Here is a 20,531-nt window from a genome sequence, read left to right as displayed (position 1 = left end):
TGAGGTTATAAGCATTTATGCTATCCATAACAAGCGATAAGTAAGTGTCGTGAAGGGTAGAGGGTAAACGACTCAAAGAAAGTGAGTTTCATCGAAGTTTGTCAATTTGGGATAAAATATGGTCCAAGAATACCCCGTATTTATGGACTAGTGCCACACAAGGTACTACATGACCATGATAGTAAGATGTATAAGGTATGTTAAAAGTGAGTAGTATTTTAAGTAAGTTAAGGTAATTCTTAATTATGTGGTTAATTGATTAATTATTGAGTAATGGGAGATTACTTAGTTAATTAAAGAATTATTGGGTGATTAATTAAAGAATTGGATAAGATTAGACTCTCCCCTACGTGGCAGCAAGCCACCCCAAGAATTGTGACTCTTAAGTAATTATATTATGTGGCAAGATTAGAGATGTGAGATTTGGCAAGTCTTAGGAACGTGAGTCACATATCCATTTAATAATGGAGAGCCATTGTAAGTCTTAAGAACATGAGAGTCACATATTCATTCTTAAGAACGTGAGAGTCACATATCCATTCTTAAGAACGTGAGAGTCATATATCAGAATGTGAGAATTTTACCATCTTCAACAAATTCATTTGATAAGGGAGTTATACAGAAAGGCAAAGCCAAGAACGAAGGTAAGGGAATTTGGAAATTCATACGAGACTCCATATTATAATAGTAACGAGATTTTGTGATTCTAAGGGAGTACGATGCAATCTTTCTCAAGAATATCGTACGGATTTTTCCTACTCCAGATATGTTAAGGCTATCCCTTCCTTCTTTTAGCATGATCAATACGATACAAAGAAAACGAGTAAACGCACAATTTTCATAAATGATTCTATTCATAGAAGTATTAGAGATGCCTACGTTCTTGATTCCCCATGCGAAATATTATTTTATCTTCTGTTCATGGGTCTCAGAAAAATACGTATTTGATAAACTTAATCCGAAAGGCATATTGATTTTATGACATTCTGAGAAATCCTATTAACGTATTCCATATGCATTTCATTCATTTATACATGTACATTGACCCATAACCAGATGGCGTTATATACGCGTATATTATATGTATATGGGATATGGGAAAGGTTACGACGTTATATACGCACCACCACCTGATCAGCTGGTACATGTTGATGATCTTGCCTACAGTGGACGAGATGATATGATGGGATGCCCTCAGAAGCTTGATGATGTTAGGTACACCTATACCTATGCATGACACGATATTTATACGCACATGCATGACATTATAAATGTTTCAGGATTTACAAAGTGATTTAGACTTACAGGCGGAATGCCTTATTCCATGTTTCATCTGTCTTTGATGTACTGATTTTTATGCCTTATATACTCAGTACATTATTCGTACTGATGCCTTATTTCCTTGGGCCTGTGTTTCATGCCCGCAGGTGCAGGTAGACAAGCTGACGGTCCCCCTTCTTAGGATCCTTGATCAGCGAGAGTTGGCATGCTCCACTTGATCCGGAGCTGCTTTTGATTTTGGTACGATATGATTGTATACATTTATGGGTATGACGGGGCCCAGTCCCATCATTGTATAATTGTATATTCTATTAGAGGTCTGTAGATAGTATGTATAGTTGGGTAGTATGTGGCCTTGTCGGCTTCCAGTTTTGGATATGTAGTTGTCTATAGCAGCCTTGTCTACTCGCCCTACGTATTTCGCACGTATATGTATATATGTCTTTTGGACAGGTTTTCCTCACACATGTTATGCTCGTAATTCAGCAGATGTTATTCATGTTCATACATTAGTTGCATGCTTAAGGGTGTTTGACATGTAGGACTGGGGCACTAGTCGCGGCCCATCGGTTTGGGTCGTGACACCCATATCACATTTAGGGTGCAAGAATATTCTCATTTCGATTTAAACTAATTTTTCATACATTCTAAGAGGCGACTGGTGTCACGTACTTGGCTATTTCTCTTTGAGGCCTACTATTGCCGAACAAGGAACATATGGAATGAAACAATTGTTGTTGTCCTTTTCATGACTCATAGTCTTCCGAGAATAACTAACGCTAATGTATTTATCCTCTCGACCATGCCTCCCATATGTCACATGTCTAAAATGACTCATTTCTTTTAAATCTCATAATCATGAACATGGTCCCTACATTATCAATGCCTACTAGGTAACTCTATGCCTCATTTGTCGAATCAATGTTGTCATCACAATGATTAACCATGTCAGCACTATTGCTAGTAACCTTCATGTCTCTTAGAATATAACCTCCTGAAATGCCCTGCTCAGCACATTGATGGATTCTTGAAAAATTCCATCCCAATCTCGGATCTCGTTGTTCCTATTTATAGTAACCTATGGGGGTTGAAGGTTCAAACATGTCAAAGAAGAAGCATCATCCTATGATCAAATATATTGGATAGGAATTTTTATGGTCATATTCAAGGTAGCACACCTTAGAGTAATTTTTGGACGTCGCCAAAGGTTTAGTTTGGGTGTTCGACATAGGAATTTAGAGTTGAAGAAAGTGAACGGGTTATTCCCAAGATTTTCTCTATGAATATATTGGGTGAATTGTTAAGGAAGGTAAAGTATGTGTAGTCACATTAGGCCTTAAGAAATCTTGAACGAAATAAGCCAAACTATGAGTATAATGTTTCCCTATTATTGTCATTCGTGTACCCGGTGTTTCATGTGTCTATGTCTAAGGAGGTAGTTGTAAATCCTCTATCTATCATTTTGGTGAAAGCTAGTGAAGGTCAAGTTAATGGATAATTGGATTATGAGGGGTATCTATTTCCCATCCTTGTTAGATAAGTCCGAAAGTTGAGATTGCCTCTGTCATGTGTTATGGCAAAGTCTTTGAGTCGAAGAGGTCACCCCGAAGGCCGAAATTGTTTAGGGAATAAAATGTTCTCACTTGAGTGCATAGTCAAATGATTGTGGATCAAAAGGTACTTTCTTTGTGTTACTATTTAAATATGTGCAGCTCATGTTCAGGTGTCACTTTTGATAATATAATGCCTGCAATGTTGAGATTAGTGCTGCTGATATATATATATTGTGATGCTTTGTCGAGTTGTGGATGTGTTTTTAGGAGTGGTTTTGGTGATTCTCTACCAGGTGGATAGGCCCAGTTACAGGGGAAACTCTGCCGAACTTTTTGGAAATTTATGAAGTTAGTAAAATTGGGAACAATTGGTGTGTGGATGAGGATTTAAGTCACATTGGGTGTCTATGGCGGATTATAACCCTCATTCAAGGACGAATGATCTTAAGCGGGGGAGAATGTAAGACCCCGTTAAAATTTTCTAATGATTTAATATTTTAAAGTGCGACAACGGTATTCGGGAATAACGTATTCGAGTATCAAAGGAGACCTATGGGGTGGAACCGCATTATTTTGAGATCAAAAGTGTTTCAACAGCGTCGTTTCTTCGAGTATAAGTGGTATCACATTAAGAAAATGAGCTCCAAATTCAGTTTTTATTAAAGCATTATATCCGTATTGAAATTACGGAGCCATAGCAAAAAGAATCGTTGAATTCGGACATTGTATGAGAGAGTTATGCCCATTTCCGTGTTGAAAAAAAAAACAATTTCCCGTCGCCAACGCCCAGGGTAGCGAGGGGCCCTATCCCTGGCGCTGGGATTTCTTTTAGGTTCTGGAACCAGTTCCACGGGCAGCGCCCCATGCCACCTGTGGCGCCCGTAACACCATATACTCATTCGGGGTTGATTTTACCCCATTTCTCTTAGCCGAACTTTTGGGTTTTCCTCCACTCTCTCAAGGCGTCCAACTCCCTCCATATTCAAGGTGAGTAATCCCTACTAATTTGGTATTTCATTCCATCAATTCCACCCTAAAACTAACTCAATCCTCCATAAAATACATAGATCTTCAAGAAATATTTTCAAGAACTCAAAGGAGGGTTTTGCAAGATTTCTTCCAAAAGGTAAGTCTACACCCTTAGACTTACATGTATGGATATATTATGGGAATATGAGTATGACTTAAGTATTGGAACTTATGGTATGGTGATTGGAAGCCATAAGATCCCAATTTAAATACATAACCATTGTAGAGATTGAAAGGTGATTATTTGATGAAATTTTGTTGGTTGGGTGTGGATGGATGGTCATGTATGTGATGTTGGAAGTTATGAATTTTTTAAATACATGCCTAATATTGCTACTAGGTGTAGAGATTCATGCCTACTAGGTGTTTGATAAAATGCCTTAATGGCCTAAACTATGGAATTTGTTACTAATATTGCTTCCATTGGATGTTGTTATTATAGATTGAAGTTGCTTAGTGCAGTGGATCAGTATAGTATCATTAAGGGACGAATTTGAGGTATGTTGGCTAAACTTTCTCTCTTAGAATCGAATTCCATAATGTCCCCGTAAGTTCAAGTATGGTTGGTTAGCTCCTATAAACTTGGCTATTCCTAATGAGTCTTATGTTGAAAGATATATGTTCAAAGTATGGTTTGCGTATTAAAATGTTATGACTTTGAGTCGTGTTTTAAATGAAAACTAGTATACCAATTGGGTGTGGAAATCTCGATGTGCTTAAGATTCTAAATTGCTCATATGCGTACCTAAAGTGTTGATTGAAAATATCTTGTTGTTGATAATCTATAAAGATGCTTGAAAATGAAATAAGTGAATTGGGGATATAGAGTGTGGCCAACGTGCCAAGAATGTAAGTTATGATTGTGGCTAGTAGTGCAAATGAAATAAGAGGATGCGACAAAGAATATGAAATAAGCCTCGACTCAACTGTTTAAAAATAATTTCGAAAATAGAATTGCCTAAAGGTTCTTGTACTCAATTCATGCCCATAAGTGACTATTTTAACTAATGCTTTGCTTTATAAATATATCCAGTGTGGCTCGAGTTCTCATATACTCAGGCGTTGAAATTATATATTGTCATTTCTGGGAAAGAGTATTGCAAGAATAAATGGTGTATTGATTGTGTATAATTTTGATGTGTGTTTCTATTGCTGATCGGTATGCCCCATTCTTTGGGAAGAAACCTTTTGTGTTTAAAGTTTCCATTACTAATGAATTTGAGGTATATGATTGCTGGAATATTCAATATATTGATATTTGATGGTGATCTTTGAAATTGAAAGAGGTGAAAGTGTGGAATATGAAATACGGCCACCGTGCCAGGAATAAAGAATCTTGTGAATGGCCAAATGAGGCAAGGGAATATTGTTGTTGTGAGTGACTGGAAATACTAATGAGAATTTATACAAAGTGAAAGATGTTGAGGTGAGTACAATTGTATTTATGTTACCTTCGTGTGCAAATCAAATAATAAAAATATTTTTGGGAGTATCATTAGCAAAACCGAGGAAGGGTGGGTCATAAGGCCCACACTTGAAATTACACGTGCCGGTGTAGGGGTGGGTTGTGATTATTCCCCTTATTTGAGATGAAATTGAAATATTGGTAAAATTGTTATTATTTCCCTTAATTGGGATGAAAGTGGTAATAGTTGTGAATTGGAAAAGTCAACCCACATGGCATATGTGGGAAGACGGCCTAGCTGATCGGGTGGAGATCGAACGCCATGTTGCGCACATGGTGGTACTACTCTTGGTAACAACTTTCTTTTGCATCACATTTCAAACCACATCGTTCGTGGGGAGATGGCCTAGCCGATCGGGCATGATCGGACACGTGCTAACATAGACGGTGGTATATCAGTGCTAATGATCTCCCAACCAAAAATATATATTATTTTCGTATTTTGAAAATTGATATGTTTCAATTGGGCATTTAGATATAGTTGATTGTGACTTGTTGTTTCTATGATTTTCCTTTTCTTATATGGTCATTCTATTTTGAAAGAGGACTTTTAGCTTTACATACTAGTACTATTCGACAGTACTAACGTCCCTTTTGCCGGTGGTGCTGCATCTTTAATGGATGCAGGTGGTTCCACAACAGGCGACATTGATCTGTGATAGTGGTACACTCTTTTCAGCTGACTTGGTGATCCCCCCTTCATTTCGCGGTCATGTATCGCTTGTTTCTCATGTACTGTGTTTTGAGGTATAACCGGGTCCTTGTTGCCGGTATTTCCATATTACTCTTCAGTTGTACTTAGGGGCTCTGTAGACAGGTTGTGGGTGGTGTTTGATGTGGGGAATTGAATTAGAAATGTTGGTATTTGGCAAACATGTTTTGCATTATATCTATAAACTTGTACTATTTTGGAAATATTGAATGATGTTGTTAATGGGGATGAAATGGAAGTGGTTAATGAAATCTTTTCAGTAATTTATTAACAGAGTACATCTCCTCTTTATTCAGGGATGAATTTAGGTAGAAGGAAATCTAACAGGCTTGCTCAGCTAGGTTTACTCGGTTGAGCGCCGGTCGCGCTCCCCGAGTTTGGGGCGTGAAACTTCTGCGGTGTCGCACCTGCGGAAAATCCCTTGCAGGTGCGATTGCACTAGAACTGAAGCTCCAACATTTTTCCAAAGTCTAATTGTCAACTCGAATTAAATCTGAATCAAACCCGATGCACCGGCGACCCCATCCAAACATACCAACACCTCCTAAAACACGATATGAACTCGCTCGAAACCATAAATTACATAAAACAACATCAAAAACACGAATATCACACCAATTTAAGCCTATTGAAACTAATGAATTTCCAACTTCTACAATCGATGTCGAAACCTATCAAATCACCTCTGATTGACCTCAAGTTTTGCCCACAAGTCATAAATGACACAACGGACCTATTGCAACTTCTGTAACAAAACTCCGAGCCCGGTAACCCAATAGTGAACTCTCGGTCAAACTTCCTAATTCTCCAAACTTCTATTTTTCCAACTTTCGCGAATTCAAGCCAAAATCACCTACGAACCTCCAAATCACTAACCAGACACACTTCTAAGTCCAAAATCCCATACGGAGCTATCGGGACCAACAAAACTCCATTCCGGAGTCATTTACACATAATATCCGATCAATTTTTTCAACTTAGACTTCCAATCTTGGGACTAAGTGTCCCAACTCATTTCGAAGCATCCTCGGAACCAAACCAACCACCCTGACGAGTCACATACCAACAAATGAGCACATTATAAGCAATAAATGGGGAAACAAAGCTATAATACTCAAAATAACTAGCCGGGTTGTTACAAATTCATGCACCCGACTTGGTAGTTCTTCAAAGGTTACCATACCACCACATCCCGAGAGGCCCTTAATTACTCGTAGATACACAGATTGGTGGTTAGCTGGTCTAGAATATTTTGTGGGACAAAATAAAATCATTTTAAAATGCTCAAGGCGTGATGATATCCCTGTGTCATCCAAAGTTCATCACTCTCAGCCGCAAGATCAAAAAAATTCATCTTCTTCTGTAAAGTCAAAGTCAAGCCTCAAACATTCATCACAAGTGAGCAAGTTGTCTACGAAGTCTGCAACTCCAAAGGGCATGTTAGTGAGATCTGGTAAAGTAGATAAACCGCTTCCATCGACTTTGAATTACGCCAGAAAACACTTTCAAAAGAAAGGATCCTCCTACTTCATTTAAGAACAATGATAGGCAAGCATCAACAAAAGAACTTTGCAAGGATAAAACTTCAACCCCCATCTTAGTTGGTGAAGTCACAAATATCAGCGGAGCCACTAGTTCAACAGAAGGAGATACTGATCAATACCGTCGTTGGAAGCGATAGAATAAGAAGGTAAAAGATTCAGAAGATCAAAGTGGTGCGTTTATCGACTTAGACACCATCATTATTGACAACGAGACATTTTTGATGGTTTTCCTAGCTCCACCATGCCATTACCTGAACATGTAGAAGAAGTAAAGTTCATTTCTATTTTTGTTTAATTTCTAGTGGCTCATTTTTTTTATATCATGCTAACTTTTTCTTTTGTTAGAAGCTGGGCTTCGAGGGCGCATCTTCTGACATGTTTGATGACATTTTTGATGACAACGATACCACGAGCCCAAGTTGTCTTGATGTATCTTCTCTTCCTCCTCAAGAAGTTATAGCAAACACAGAAGAAGTCAGAGGTGCTCAAATCAACCTTTCTAAAGCTTCAGGACTTTCAACATGTATGTCATCACTCGATGTTCCTAATTTCGAATTGCAAGAGACAATCTCTAATCTCAAGATGTCTTTCGATTCTAAGATGTGGGGTGTGTTTACCCTAAAAAATGGATAACAATTGAATTTATATGTGGTTTTAAGAATATGTGGATTAATTCAATACATATGATTAATGACGTTAGATTATGCAAATGAAAGACGTAATAAATGGCCAAACCAACGATAATGGTGATTCCGAGCTCGGTTAATGGCTCAATGAGGAACCTGCCTTTGATTCCAAGCTTGCACTTATGAAGAACTTAAGAAAAAAAAATAAGAACTTTGAACAATAAAGAGAAATGAAATAAATTACCTTGGTATGCGTGTTACAATGTGTGTCATGAATAATAAGCTTCCCCATTTATATAGTAGGGAAGTTTTACCCTAAGTACGATTTTAAGAAAGGTAAAAATCTTCCGTTTCGCTAATCATTGATTTTCTGCCTATATGGGCCAAGATTCAAGCCGTGATATCCGGTTGGGCACGGAAATCACAACCCTTTGTTAGTCGTGTGCAGCTGTTTGGTATTGCACTCCGAAGTCTTGATCCTCGAACCAGACCCAGAGGACGTAGTCCCGATACCCGATATGAGGGGTTCCTCGCTCTGACTCTGATTTCTCACGATCACGATCCTTCTCCGTTTACCTCACCGGGGAATCGGGGTGTTCAGTGAGCTCGGCTTTACCCGTATACATATAGTCCCCTTGTTTTTCAGAGAGTAGACTTGCCGAAACGATGGGAAATAATAGATGATTTCAGTCCCTTCCTTCGTACGTTACGATAAGGGAGACAAAACGTCCCATTAGTCACGTCGTTCTGACTTCGGACACGTGTCGCTCACCGGCAGGTTGCCCCCGAATGCGAAGCGTCGGCTGTTTCCCTATAAAAGCTTCCTCATTTTTTCATTTTTCTACTTTTCGACTAAATCATTATCTTCGTGCTTTCCAGCCACCATCAAACCTTCTTCAAATCTTCATATCTTCATCCTTGTTTTTCAATTTCCATAGTAATCTTTAGATTTTTGTCCAGATTTTCTTCAAATCTTCATACTATACTCTTCATCTTTAAAACCCGTTTCTCCAAAACTTTGTGTTCTTTCATCAAATTTGCAAACACTCCCCCAGATGACAATGGACAAAACTGTTACGGCCCGAACTCGGGGAGCGGGATTGACGCTCAACCGAGATAACCCGGCCGAGCAAGCCTACGTGATGCCTTCTATACAACCTTACCCTTGAACAATATAAAAATCAATAACAAATGATATACATGAGAAGAGCAAAGTGCTACACATTCCTTTACCATTATTTAAAGAGGTTCATTTATGATTTCCAAAATATTTTCTATAGATATGATGAAAAATATGTTTGCCAAATACCAACACTTTTAGTTTAATTCCCAACACCAAACACCACCCACACTATGTCTACGGAGCCTATAAGTACAACCGAAGAGTAATATGGAAGTGCCTGCGATAAGTCCCCGGCTATACCTCAAAACACAAAGTACAACATCAAGTGACATCGGGCCCGGAGTAGAGTAGGGCTCACCAAAACCTGCTGAATAGAGAGTGACTGCTAATGAGGACCAAAGTTGCTCGCTGGTGAACCACCTGCATCCAATGAAGATGCAGCGCCCCTGGCAAAAGGGACGTTAGTACACGTTGAATAGTACTAGTATGTAAAGCTAAATGTCCTCTTTCGAAATAGAACGCCAAAATCAGGAGGGGAAACACCATGGAAGCAACAAGTACCAATCAATGATATCAAAATGCCAAGTTAAAACATAACAATTTTCAAAATACGAAAATAATATATATTTTTGGTTGGGAGATCATTAGCACCGATATACCACCGTGTTTTTAGCACGGAGTCCTATCACGCCCGACCGGCTAGGTCATCTCCCCACAGACAATGTGGTTTGACATGTGATGCGAAAAAAAAGTTGTTACCAAGAGTAGTACCACCATGTGCGCAACATGGCGTTCGGTCTCCACCCGATCGGCTAGGCCGCCTTCCACAATATACCGTGTGTGTTGACTTTCCAATTCACAGCTAATATCAATCTCATCCCAATTAAGGTGAATAATCACAATCCATCCCTACACCGGCACATGTAGTTTCGTGTGTGGGCCTTATGACCCACCCTTCCTCGGTTTGCTAATGAGACTCCCAAAAATATTTTTGTTTTGCACACAAGGGAAACAAAGGTACAAATATATATATAAATTTGTTTTTCTTTTATTCACCTCATAACCTTTCACACCATATATATATGTTTATTAGTACTTTCAACCATTCACAACATCATTATTTCCTTGGCTTTACTGGCCATACTTATGATTCTTCTTTCATGGCACGGTGGCCGTATTCCATATTTCACACATTCATTTCTTTACTTTCAAGGATCATCAACATAAACATCAACATCTAGAATATTCCGAAAATCACAACTTTAAGTTCATTAGTAATAAAGGCTTTAAACACATTAGATTCTTTTTCAAAGTATAGAGCACAATGACTTGTAATCACAAAACAAGTTAAAAATCATAAGCGAGTAATACACCGTATCATTTTAAATACTTCTTCACAAAGGGCAATACACAATTTCAACTTTTGAGTAGGTAAGAACTCAAATCACATTGGAAATATTTATAAAGGAGGGCATGGTGATTTACGATTTAAACACGACTTCAAATCAAATGCACTAGCTACAACAACCAGGGTCACGTTTTATATTTTCCTTTAGTTCTTTCAATTTCAAGCATATTTATAGGTCATAAACAGTAAGAGCATTTGGGATCATGACCTTAAACATGAATATGAACAATAGGGGTCTTAGGCGCATTGAGTTTTCTTTTACAATTGGGCATAACAACTTGCAATTAAAAATATGATTGAAATCATAATATTCCGACATATTGGTCACATTGGAATAAATTCCCGAAGGAGAGCACAATATGATAGGAGAATTCGGTACACATTTCTACTACGTATCTTTCAACACAAGTTTATTTGGAATAGTAACATTTGTTCGGGATAACTCGAACCATGGGAATTAGGAACTTGGGCCAACCATATTTGAAACTTACGGGAACATCATGGAATTCGATTCCATGAGAGACATTTAGCCATCATACATTGATTCATAACTTTAGTGATATTAAAACCACCCACTACTCTTACAACTTCAATCTACATCAACAAAATTCAGTTGGACCAATATTAGTAAATATTTCCAGGTTTTTGGTCATTTTGGCATTTTATCAAATACTTAGAGTACATAGCATTCAACTACCTCTAGTAATGATGTTTCTTTATCCCACAATCACTCCTTCCCTCCAATAAGAGATAAAACAACATCCTTTGTCCACTAACTGCCTTCTTAGCACTATTATAATCATCAGCGAACTCACATCCACCAAATTTCACTAGTTAACTTATTACATAATCTCTACAACACCCAATAATCTAGTTTAAGTATTTATGGCTTCCAATCACCATCTCATAAGTGCTAGTGCTTATTCCTTGCTCATATATTCACTAACGATCCATGCATGTAGGTTTAAGGGTGAAAGATTGCCTCTTCTACACCAATCTTGAAAGTCAACTTTTGGGGTGTTCTTGAGATTTTGATGAAATCCTATGGAATCCAATCCAAACCTTGTTGTAACTAGTGATTGAGAAGTGGAATCATCATAAAAACACACTTAAAAACTCACCTTAAGTGTGTATTGGACGCCTTTGCCGGATGGGTGACGGAGAGAAATGCCCTAGACTTGAAATCCCTTTTATATTTCTCTCTCTCCGCTCAAGTATTAATAGGCCCAGGTACAATATTCTTCCACTGGTGCTATCCCTGTGCTATAAGGCTTTAGCTCACTAGTTTGCTAAAATCAGATACAATATTTTTCCACTGGTGCTATCCCTGTGCTATAAGGCTTTAGCTTACTGGTTTGCTAAAATTTTTTGCTTCCCTCATGTGCTATAGCTGGGGTATGGGGAGATAGCTCACTGTATTTTCTTTAGTCTTATTACTTTGAAATTAATTTCCAAGTGTTTCCCCATTATTACAACACTCAAAGATTAATAAAATAATTATCCCCAAGTATCCACATAACTTTATCCACTCTAGTAATTCTCATGTGGTTCGGGTCTAAATTAAATTGTATTCTTATGCTCGAAATTGCTCGAATTAGCAATAGAAATTCACGGGGCCTTACACATTAGCCTATCTCGGCACCACAAACCTCGAGTTCTTGGTAAAATTTTATGGGGCCTTACATCCTCCCCCGCATAGGATCATTCGTCCTCAAATGAGGAATAAAGTCTGCCCTCAAACACCTAACATAACACAACTCTTCTCTCGCACATCACAAGCTCCCAAATTTGACTAACTCCCAAATTTTCCAGAAATTTCGGCAGGGTTTCCCATGTATTTGGGCTTATCCACCTTCCAGAGAATCACCAAAGCCACTCCTAACAACACATCCATAATTCGGCAAAGCATCACAATATATCAATAACACAAATCTCTATATTACCGGCATTACATTATCATGAGTGATATCTGGACATGAGCTGAACAAATTTAAATCATAACACATAGAAAGTACCGTTCGAATCACAACCCTATGCTATATAACCAAGTGAAAATATTTTCTTTCCATAATACCCTCGGCCTTCGAGGTGACCCCTTCAACTTATAAACATCGCCATATCACTTCAACGGAGGCAATCCCAACTTCCGAACTTGTCTAATCAAGGATGACAATTAGGTACCTCTCATAAGCCAATTACCCATTAACTTTACCTTTAATAGCTTCCACCGGGATGATAGACAAAGGATTTCCAACTACCTTCTTTGACGTAAACACATGAAACACGGAGTGTATAGAGAACAATGATGGGAAAACATCATACTCATAGTTTTACCTTTTTCCTTCAAGATTCCATAAGGCCTAATGTGACTACACTCACTTTACCTTTATTAGAAATCCTCATAATATCTTCACTTTCTTCAACTCTAAATCTCTACTTCGAACACCCAAATTTAAACCTTGGCGACCATTAACTTCCTTCTCCACCTTATTCTACGATATGCTTGAATGAATATGACCATAGGGTTTCCTACCCAATATGTTAGATCATTGAATGATGCTTCTACCTTGACATGTTTGAACCTTCAACCTCCATAGATTTAATACAAAGAGGAACAACAGGGTTCGAGATTGAGCTGGAATTATTCAAGGATCCATCAATATGTTGAGCAGGGGCATTTCAAGAGGTTATATTCTAAGAGACATGAACGTTACTACCAATAGCGCTATCATGGTTAATCATTATGATGACATCATCGATTCAACAAATGGGATATAGCGTTAACCAGTACATATTGATAACGTGGGACCCATGTACATGATCTCGAGATGCAAAAGAAGTGAGTCATTTTAGACATGTGACATATGGGAAGCATGATCGGGAGGATAGAGACATTAGCATCAGTTATTCTTGGAAGACTATGAGTTATGAAAGGGACAGTGATAATTGTTTCATTCCATATGTGCCTTGTTCGGAAATAGTAAGCCTTAATTAGAAATAGCCATATACGTGACACCAGTCACCTCCTGGAGTGTAGGGAAAATCAGTTTAACTTGAAATGAGAAGATTCTTGCACCATGAATGTGATAGGGGATTCAAAATACATAAAGTTGCATTACGCTCTTAACAGTATTTGACATAAGGAATCTATGCCATAAGCCAGTGAGGTTGAAACAGAGGTTGAACACTTGTGAGATTATTATCATTCTGACAGCTTAACCCTTCCCGATAGTTGATCCTATATGAGAGGACTAGAGATACGACAAACTTGTCTTTCAAATCAATATGCTCAGGCTATGTGCCGGAATCTGAAACATACACCTAAAGTGGGGAGGAAAAGGTCGCGGTAAGGCTACTTAACACGAGTAAAACCATGTAGCTATGACATCTTATTATTGGGATGAAATCATGCATGTGTTGGAGGGGTTCTAAGGGTTAATATGATGCTCCGGGGAGAAAGGCAAATGATAGACCCCTATCCACCTAGGGAGACAGAAATTTTAAGGACAGTAAACTCTCCGCACATGACAATGACATATAGAAGGACGCGATCTCTCATGGTTATCCAACAAGTGTCGGGAGACTAGCGCAATCTCAAATTTCAGAGAGACCGGACAAGTGACCATTGCATCTGACATGCACACATATAATAGGTGGTGAGATATGCTCTCATGTTACTAGACAGTGAAAAGGGTTTATGACAATGCTCACAAAGGGAGTAAAGTGATTGTTCAACCTATATGAGTCACATGCAGAGGAGAGAGAGAGTGGCTCAAGAAGGATCTCAACAGTAGGCTGCTTTACATTGGATTTGATACCACATATATAAACTTTATGATGGTGCATGCATAAGCACAAGTGAGCAGACGTTATCCATTTGAATCAGAAGGTTCTATAAGAAATTCATCACGTAAAGTCCCTTGTTGAGAATTTAGGGAAGCAAGTGGAAAGTATTAGCCTAGGGTTATAGCTCAATTCAAAGAAATCATTATAGAATTCAATTCCTCAAGAGGTTTTAAGTAAGATAATTGTGATAAATAGGCTTCACAAATGATACGTCTTGTTAAAAGAGTAGATACAGACAACAACTCATAAAGTTGTTCCGGTTTTATCCCAAATTCCATAGCAATATAAGGAATGACATATGACAAAGTGGAATCGGAATCAATAAGAGCATATACATCATGAGATTGTACAGTCAATTTACCTGTAACCACATCTAGAGAAGCCTCTGACCTTTGATGCCTCCTCACAACATAAAACCTGCTGGGCTCTCCCGAGATCTTGATACCACCCCTAGCTGCTCCACGCCTTGTGGGCGCAATAGTGCCTCAAGCTGGGGGAGGCGTCGTGGATGTAGTAGCTGCAGAACTGGCTGGTTGTGCCGCATCCCTGCCCATGCTCTGGCGAGACGAATGACAATCTCTCTTAATGTGACCCCTCATACCACACTCGTAGCTTACATTGGTACCATAGTGACATACTCCCAAATGGCATCTCCTACACTTCACACAACATGGATGAGGTCCGCTAAACTGACTCGCCCCACTGACCTGATATTCACCTTTTTTCATACATCATAAGCATCCCCCTTATCCTTCCTACAGGCCTCAAATGCGGGAGTAATAATCCCTGTACCGGTTTGCTGTGTGGGCCTTTGGGATTTTCCAAACCTGCCACCCCTAACATGTGGTTGCGCATACTCACAACACGACGCCAAATGTTTCTTCCCGCATATCGGGCAGACCGAGATGGGTGTACCCAATCTAGGGAATTTGTTCTTTTTGTGCCCCCTCTTTCCGTAGCCGTAACATATTTCAAAAGTCATCCAACATGTTCCCAAGTGACGCTTCTTCCAAATCAAACAATCTGGTTCATTAGTACCAACAACCCTCTTTCGTTTACTAGATGCTCTCACCACATGATTCGGTGGTGCAGTGACATTGGTAGGAACAAGGACACTTCCCTTAGCAACAAGTTATTCCAATCCCTCCATGGCTTGACGCATTCTCCCAATAAACTCTTGTGCAATCTCCCCCAGATTCAATGGCGGGGTCATTCCCTCTTCGCTGCTCCGAACTCGTGGATTACTCATCTGGAAAATGAGACATAACGAGGAAATTAGCTCCTTATCTTGGGCTCTATCGCATAATTTATAGAATTAAAGAAGTATGAAATTCCTAAATGTCCAACTAGCCTCCCCATTATAGATGTGGTCGACAACATACGATTAAGAAGGACTCTACTAGACATGGCTCTGAGATATCCTAGGACACTTTAAAACCATAGGCTCTGATACCAAGCTTGTCACGCCCCGACCCCGGGGAGCGCGACCGGCGCTCAACCGAGATAACCCGGCTGAGCAAGCCTACTTGATCCCTTCTATCCAACCTTACCCATGAACAATATAAGAATCAATAACAAGTGATATACATGAGAATAGTAAAGTGCTCCACATTCCTTTCCCATTATTCAAAGAAGTTCAATTATGATTTCCAAAATATTACTAGTTTATAGATATGATGAAAAATATGTTTGCCAAATACCAACACTTTTAGTTTAATTCCCAACACCAAACACCACCCACACTATGTCTACGGAGCCTCAAAGTACAACCGAAGAGTAATATGGAAGTGCCGGCGACAAGGCCCCGACTATACCTCAAAACTCAAACTACAACATCGAGTGACATCGGGCCTGGAGTAGAGTAGGGCTCACCAAAACCTACTAAATAGAGAGTGATTGCTAACGAGGACAAAAGCTGCTCGCTGATGAACCACCTGCATCCATTGAAGATGCAGCGCCCCAGGCAAAAGGGACGTTAGTACATGTGGAATTAATAGTACTAGTATGTAAAGCTAAATGTCCTCTTTCGAAATAGAACGCTAATATCAGGAAGGGAAACACCATGGAAGCAACAAGTAACAATAAATGATATCCAAATGCCAAGGTAAACCATAACAATTTTCAAAATACATAAATAATATATATTTTTGGTTGGGAGATCATTAGCACCACTATACCACCGTATTTTTAGCATGGAGTTCGATCACGCCCGATCGCCTAGAATATCTCCCCACGGACAATGTGCTTTAATATGTGATGCAAAAAAAGAGGTGTTACAAAGAGTAGTACTACCATGTGCGCAACATGGCGTCTGATCTCCACCCGATCGGCTAGGCTGCCTTCCCACACATGCCGTGTGGGTTGACTTTCTAATTCATAGCTAATATCAATCTCATTCCAATTAAGGAAAATAATCACAATCCACCCTACACCGGCACGTGTAGTTTCGGGTGTGGGCCTTATAACCCATCCTTTCTCGGTTTGCTAATGATACTCCCAAAAATATTTTTGTTTTGCACACAAGGAAAATACAGGTATGAATATATATAATTGTTTTTTCTTTTATTCACCTCATAACCTTTCACACCATATATAGTGTCATTAGTACTTTCAACCATTTACAACATCATTATTTCCTCGGCTATATTGACCATACATATGATTTTTCTTTCATGGCATGGTGGTCGTATTCCACATTTCACACATTCATTTCTTTACTTTCAAGGATCATCAACATAAGCATCAACATATAAAATATTCCAAAAATTACAACTTTAAGTTTATTAGTAATTAAGGCTTTAAACACATTAGATCCCTTTTCAAAGTATGGAGCACAATGACTTGTAATCACAAAACAAGTTAAAAATCATAAGTGAGTAATACACCGTATCTTTTTAAATACTTTTTCACAAAAGGGCAATACACAATTTCAACTCTTGAGTACGTAAGAACTCAAATCACATTGGAAATATTTATAAAGGAGGGCATGGTGATTTAAGATTTAAACACGACTTCAAATCAAATGCACTAGCTACAACAACCATGGCCATGTTTTATATCTCCCTTTAATTCTTTCACTTTCAAGCATATTTTTAGGTCATCAACAGTAAGAGCATTTGGTATCAAGACCTTAAGCATGAATATGAACAATAGGGGTCTTAGGCGCATTGAGGTTTCTTTCACAATTGGGCATAACAACTTGCAATTAAAAACATGATTGAAATCATAATATTCCGACACATTGGTAACATTGGAATACATTCCCGAAGGAGAGCACAATATGATGGGAGCATTCGGTAAACATTTCTAGTACGTATCTTTCAACACAATTTTATTTTGAATAGTAACATTTGTATGGGATAACTCGGAACATGGGAATTAGGAACTTGGGCCAACCATACTTGAAACTTACGGGAACATAATGGAATTCGATTCTGAGAGAGAAGTTTAGACATAATACCTTTATTCAGCCCTTTAGTGATATTAAAACCACCCACTACTCTTACAACTTCAATCTACATCAAAAAAATTTAATTGGACCAAAATTAGTAAATATTTCCAAGTTTTTGGTCATTTTTGCATTTTATCAAACACTCAGAGTGCATAGCATTCAACTACCTCTAGTAATAGTGTTTTTTCATTCAAAATCACTCCTTCCAACCATCAAGAGATACAACAAAATCCTTTGTCCACTAACTACCTTCTTAGCACTATTATAACCATCAATGAACTCTCATCCATCAAATTTCACTAGTTATCTCATTACAAAATCTCTACAACATCCAATAATCTAGTTTAAGTATTTATGGCTTCCAATAACCATCTCATAAGTAATAGTACTTATTCCTTGCTCATATATTCACTAACAATCAATGCATGTAGGTTTAAGGATGAAAGATTACCTCTTGTCGACCAAATCGTTAAAGTCGACTTTTGGGGTGTTCTTGAGATTTTGAAGAAATCCTATGGAATCCAATCAAAACCTTGTTGTAACTAGAGATTGATATGTTGAATTATCATAAAAACATACTTAATAACTCACCTTAAGTGTGTATTGAAAGCCTTGGCTGGATGGATGACGGAGAGAAAAGCCCTAGTCTTGAAATTCCTTTTATTTCTCTCTCTCTCCGCTCAGGTATTAATAGGCCCAAGTACAATATTTTTCCACTGGTACTATCCCAGTGCTATAAGGCTTTAACTCACTGGTTTTCTAAAATTAGGTACAATATTTTTCCTCTGGTGCTATCCCTGTGCTATAAGGCTTTAGCACATCAGTTTGCTAAAATTTTCTACTTCCCACCTGTGCTATAGCTGCGCTATGAGGAGATAGCTTACTGTATTTTATTTAGTCTTATTTCTTTGAAATTAACGTCCAAGTGTTTCCCTATTATTACAACACTCAAAGATTAATAAAATAATTATTCCCAAGTATCCAAATAACTTTATCCACTCCAGTAATTCTCATGTGGTTCGGTCTAAATTAAATTGTATTCTTAAGCTCGAATTTGCTCGAATCAGATATAAAAATTCACGGGGCCTTACACATTAGCCTATCTCGGCACCATAAAACTCAAGTTCTTGGTAAAATTTTACGGGGCCTTACAAAATCATCGAAAACCGTTCCTCAAAAAGTTGCCTCTTCATCTTTTCAACCGGCCGCTAGGTACTGAAGCGGTTTCCCCTGAGGTGTTTGCCCTCGAAATGGCTTCCCCGGTTGTGGCTGCTAACGAACTGGCCGCCGAGCCTCCCTTGACAGCGTTCATTCCCGAGGGCTGCTCAATTCCAGATGACTTTAAATTCGAGAAGCCTTCGCAGAAACATGACCGGGGTGAAGGAGCCTCAAGGTATATATGTTCTGTGGCTGAAGATGCTCTTCTCATAGTTCGTAAGGACTACAATTGGGTATGCCAGAACGTAGTATTCCCTAGGCTCAAGGACGCCGTTACTACCCACGTGGAGAGGTACTTAAGTATTTACACTTATCTCTTCACACTGGGCCCGATGCAGCCGATCGTACTAGACTTTTGCAAGAGGTACGCTGTGTGCCTTGGGAAAATCCATCCATCATTGTGGAGGATCATAACCCTCCTCCGCTACTTTGTTAATAAAATCAAATATCGTTAATTCACGATCGATCACCTGTTCCGATTATATAGTCCTCGAATGTTCCGCGGGTGACTTATCAAGCTTACCCACCGGGCCAACAATGCCCCCTTTTCGAGTATCAACGAAGATCAAGATCAGGGCTGGCAGTTACTCTTTGTCCGAGTGTAAATCGAGGATTTGATCCCCCCTAAATACATGCCATTCCCTGAGAAGTGGAATGCGTCTCGTAAGTGAAATCTCTTTTTAAACATCAAAATTATTTTTATTCAATTTCTATCTTCTCATTCATGCTTATGGTTGTACAACTGTCGTCCGGGTTCTAAATGCGGTTCTCCGGTTAATGAAATGGATCGAGGGTGTCTATACTCAGATGTCGTACTTCGAGCGCACATGGCGCGGACTCTCAAAGGGCTGATGGGAGGCCCGTTCTCATGGTAAGGCTTCTTTTTGACTAGCCAATACTATGTTTATACCTTTTATTATAGTAACTCCTCTTCCCCTTTTGTTATTCCAGGTTTGCCTAAGAACACCAAATTTAGGCCTTTGGAAATGGATGAGGATGTACCCAGCCCGTTGGTCCCTCCATTGCTTCCACGGAGGGAAAAAAGAAGAGGAATAGAAAACCCTCGGGCTCCCCAGGCTCCGAGGGGAAGAAGCCAAAGAAACGGGCGCTCCGCAAGTCCAGGAGGGGTTCCAGTTCCCGGGTGCCGGACTCCGACTCCCTCCTCTATCTCAGGGGCGAGCCGGAGGATGAATCTATTTTTGTTACCCACAAGACGATCTATCACAGGGACTCGGATGCATCTGAGGGGATCTGAGATCGATCCCCATCAAACTC

The 20,531-nt window shown here is 39.0% G+C and overlaps 1 long non-coding RNA gene across 1 annotated transcript; it reads left to right on the top strand.

Moving 5' to 3' along the window:
- Positions 1-506: 506 nt before the first annotated feature.
- Positions 507-1,629, top strand: LOC138900881 (uncharacterized). The gene is made up of 2 exons (XR_011412203.1): positions 507-1,215; positions 1,428-1,629. It is a non-coding gene; the product is annotated as an uncharacterized lncRNA (long non-coding RNA).
- Positions 1,630-20,531: the final 18,902 nt, after the last annotated feature.

This window comes from Nicotiana tomentosiformis, chromosome 11 (assembly GCF_000390325.3).
Source record: "Nicotiana tomentosiformis chromosome 11, ASM39032v3, whole genome shotgun sequence".
In the NCBI taxonomy this organism is placed as follows: Eukaryota; Viridiplantae; Streptophyta; class Magnoliopsida; order Solanales; family Solanaceae; genus Nicotiana; species Nicotiana tomentosiformis.
The sequence above is the reverse complement of the archived record's forward strand: the minus strand, read 5'-3'. Positions and strand labels throughout refer to the sequence as shown.